General features: G+C 44.1%; 1 pseudogene; it reads left to right on the forward strand.

Moving 5' to 3' along the window:
• Window positions 1-910: 910 nt before the first annotated feature.
• LOC121436193 lies at window positions 911-2,770 on the forward strand (annotated as a pseudogene).
• Window positions 2,771-4,680: the final 1,910 nt, after the last annotated feature.

Consider the following 4,680-nt stretch of genomic DNA (forward strand, 5'->3'; position numbering starts at 1 on the left):
TGCGGATCCCAGCACCAAATCCTCAGATGTGAACATGCAAACTACAGTGACTGCAGAAGCCAGGAAAGTGGAAAGGGTCAGAGAGCAAGGGGAGATGCTTGCTAAAGAGAGGAGCAGCAAGACAGGGGTGATATGAAGACAATGGGGGAAGCAGAAGATATGAAGAAAAGGGCAGAGGGCTTAATTGAGGAGGTAGGACGAATAACTATAAGGATACTTGAAAAAGCTGTGGGAATCATACTATTTCATATTCACCTAAAATTACATAGAATCCATATATGTGTATACATAGATAGAGTTTTAATGAAATTATGTCACTTGGGCTAACAAAACTCCCCCCAAAAACTATAGACTATCTAACAAAATTCCAAGTAACAGACATGAGAAACCTCAATCTGTTGGTCAAGGGAACCCAAAGACTCAAAGCAACATAAGCTATTGCTGTTGCTCTGGGTTGTTTCCTGGAAGTGCAAGTCCTTGTTGCTAAAGACACCACACACCTTGGACACAAGACTGATTTGAAATAATGTTGTTAATACTTCTAGCTGAACCCATGAAATCTCAACAATATGGATGCCTAAACAAGCCCTGAAAATTGACAATACCAGTTGACATGCCAAAGTGAATTCACATAAGGGCCCACCCCAAAATGAAGAGCTACAGGCGATTAACGGTTGCCAGGAGAGAGAGAATCAGTCTTCTCTAGGAAGAAACCCCTGATAGGTTATTCCATCACAAAAGCTCAGCCCTAAACTCATAAACATATGAGCAACACTAAATGGACCAGTAGTTTGTCTTTATGCAGGTTGTCTTTATAAATGTATACCTATAAGCATATGTATCAATAAAATTAAATATTAAGAAGTCAAGAATTGCTTCCTGTCATGGCTGCCATCGGAGAGGAGCAGCCATGGCCCTGTGCTACCCCATGGCCGTGGGCCTCAACAAGAGCCACAAGGTGACGAAGAACGTAAGCCAGCCGATGCGGGTGCCTCACAAAGCACACCAAGTTCATGCGGGACATGATCCGGGAGGTGAGCGGCGCGCCATGGAGCTGCTCAAGGTGTCCAAGGACAAGCGCACGCTCAAGTTCATCAAGAAGCGGGTAGGCACGCACATATGCGCCAAGAGGAAGCGGGAGGAGCTGAGAAGGCGGCCAAGAAGGACTGATCCCCTCCCAGTTCTCAATAAACGTTGCTGTGGCGCAAAAAAAAAAAAAAAAAGAAGTCAAGAATTTGAGAAGGAGTGGAGGAAACATAGGAAGCATTGGAGGAAGGAGGGGGGATGGAGACATGATGTAAATACAGAACTCATATTTGAAATTCTCTAAAAGAAAATTTAAAATAAACTTTTAAAGGAAAACAAGGGACTGCAAACACCGGTGAGGATGGGATCTGAGACCCCGTTGGAGGAAAGCACGCCTGACACTATAGATCTTGTCAAAGCCCGTGGTTTGATAGCCATTTGGGCAAGAAACTGCTCTTGCCTTGACTGATGCATAAACTGAACACAGAGAACCCATAGAGAGAGGACTGCTGAACTTGCCTAAAGGTGAGATGGTCTTTCGAGGTTCCTGACTCATGAAAGAGTCTGCAAGACATTCTGCAGGACACAGCAGATAGTGACTGAACTGACTTTGAATTTTCCTGCTTCATGGAAATGTCTGCTGGATACTATGGGCCTGAAGCCTGAAGATGGATGCCCCAACGGTACAAAAGAACTTTGGGTGACTATCCAGGCAGCGAGATGTCTCTGCCATTTCTAGAGCTTTGGATTTCTTGTTTGCTTAGGTAATATTATATCCTTCTGGAGTCTTTGATGGAGTTGAAGAATGGTTAGTTATAGTCATAGTTTTCCTTAGTTACGATAAAAGATAAAATGGATATAAATATTGTGACTGTAATTCTTGCTTGATAACTGTTTTGTTATATGTAATCTTACTATGTTACAATGAAAGCCTTCTTTTTTGTTTAAACAGAAAAGGGGGAGATGATGTGGGAGAGTCTTCTGTTTTGTGTTGATTTCATTGGTTAAATAAAGAAACTGCCTTGGCCCTTTAATAGGACAGAAAATTAGGTAGGCGGAGTACACAGAACAAAATGCTGGGAGAAAGAAGCCGAATCAGGCAGACGCCATGATTCTCCCACTCCAGACAGACGCAGGTTAAGATCTTTCCTGGTAAGCCACCTCGTGGGCTACACAGATTATTAGAAATGGGTTAGATCAATATGTAAGAGCTAGCCAATAAGAGGCTGGAACTAATGGGCCAGGCAGTGTTTAAAAGAATACAGTTTCCGTGTAATTATTTCGAGTGTAAAGCTAGCCAGATGGCAGGACTCAGCCCACCGCTCCCCACAACACATCCCATAGTGGAAAATGGGGAGATAAAAAGAGAGGAAATGGGAGAGATGAAGGGAGAGAGGAAAAGCCCACTACCATGGTAACAACGTTCCTTACTGTGTAAGAGTCTCCCAGGTAGCTGTGGTTTGGTTTTGAAGACATGAAGAAGTCATGAAAAGCAGCTGAGGCCTGGAACTGGGGGAGACCAGAAGAGGCATTGGTGAAGATGCAGCCAGTGTAGCAATGGAAGCCCCAGGACTGAAGGAGCCATGAAGAAGCTGAGGCTTAGCATCCTGAAGAGAGTCCCAGAGATGCTATTGGTGAAGACACAGCCAAGTCGCAGCAGAAGACCCCAGACTTTGCAGATGCCAATACCATGGGACAACTGACCATCACGAGCTGCAGCAGCAGTGGAGTGGAGCCAGCATGAGCTTAGCAGACAAGGTGTGTGTGCTGCGGAGGTGGAGCCGGAGCAGTGATCTAAGCCCTTTGGAGGAGCCCGGAAGACTGTGCGTGGAGCCCAGACACTGGGTACTGAGTCGTGAGATCTGGAGTTTGGTCTTGTTTTGGTTTTATTGTGGCTTCCCTCTTAAAGTAAGAAAGCATTTAGCATAATTTTGATTTTATAGAAGTCACAGCTGAGAGACTTTGCACTTTTAAAAGACATTTTGGATTTTTAAAGGGATTGAACTTTTAATGTGTTTGGCTTTGTAAAGGCTGTGGAGCTTTTTAAATTGTTATTTTTAAAATGTGATTTTAATGTTAATTTAATTTAATATTAAATATTAATATTTAATCTGGGGACAAATGAAAACGGGAAGGTTCTAATTGAAAATTACTGTATGCGTCTATCAAGTAGACAAGGGGTCAGTTGAACAGGCTAATTTTATGTCAACTTGACACAAGCTTAAGTCATCTGAGAGCAGGGAACCTCAACTAAGAAAATACCTTCATAAGATTAGGATGCAGGCAGGCCTGTAGAACATTTTCTTTATGGTGAATGATGGGGGAGGGCCCAGCCCAGCCCATTGTGGATGCTGCCATCCTTGGGCTGGTGGTCCTGCTTCTATGAGAAAGCAGGCTGAGCAAGCCACGGGAAGCAAGCCAGTAAGCTGCATCCCTCCATGGCCTCTGCATCAGCTCCTGCCTTCAGGCTCCTGCCCTTTGAGTTCCTGTCCTGACTTCTTTCAGAGATGGGTTATGATGTGGAAGAGTAAGTCTATCCTGCTCAACTTGCTTATGGTCATGGTGTCTCATCACAGCAATGGTAACCCTCTCCAGGTCAGTCTTCATGCTCCAGTCACCTATTAAATGTCCTCTCTCCCTCCACACTGCCACAATAACAATCACCTGTCGAGGTAAGGTTTGAAGGGGACCAGTATTCCAGACCTTAAAAGAAGTGAGAAAAAGCTCTCTGCCCCTCAGCAGACCTTCGTCCGCCTAACCCACCACAAGCCTAGCCAACACTGAAGCAGCAGTAAGTCCTCCCATGTCCCCTCGGGCATGAAGATACAGCAGCACAGAAAGATGGGGACCTGGGGGAGTCCCAGACCAAGTCCGACCGCCAGCACCTCCTGTTCCCAAGCTCCAGAGCAGGACTCCAGCCAAAGCCCCTCCAAGATTCAGCTTTCAGCAATTAAAACATTTGTCAAAGAAGATTTAACCCAGCGTTGTGAAGAGCTCTGTCAGACGGATTTGGCTCAGTGCATTGCAAAGTTCTGCGAAATGGCTACTCCCAACAGTAATTCAATTACGTTACCATGGCTTTAAACAAAAACAGTAACTAGAAAGATGTTGATGGACCAGGAAAAATCATTTTGAACCACAGTTATTACGTTTGGGAAAAAAAGAAAAAAGAAAAATTACATCCAAACTGCAGGATGTATCTCTAACAAGAAGACTCCGAAACCCAGAAGTCAGAGAAGGGACAAATGCCAAAAAAAAAAAAAAAAAAAAAAGTAACCATGGCCATACCAAACTGTGGAAAAGGGCACGGATTTCAAGCCAGCATCCATAAGCAGCATCTGCATTTCTGCCCAATACACCTTGTCCCTTGAATCAGCGTCTGTAAGAGCTTATGCAAATTGAATGTGGTGACTCCAGACTCACTGTGTAAGCAGAATGCACCCGCTATTCTGCATCTGACTGAAAGCAGCAGAATAGTAAAAACAACGTATAAATGCACATACGTGCATACATGTGCAGGTGCCATAAGGAAGTATAAATGCACATACATGTGCAAGTGTCATAAGGAAGTATAAATAAATACACATGTATGCAAGTAACATAAAGAAACCTTCGCTGTACATGCAGACTTTACTTTGGTTAATGGTGGCCTGA

This window comes from Microtus oregoni, unplaced genomic scaffold, assembly GCF_018167655.1.
Source record: "Microtus oregoni isolate MIOR12 unplaced genomic scaffold, Mior012 000002F_ref0000024, whole genome shotgun sequence".
Taxonomy (NCBI): domain Eukaryota; kingdom Metazoa; phylum Chordata; class Mammalia; order Rodentia; family Cricetidae; genus Microtus; species Microtus oregoni.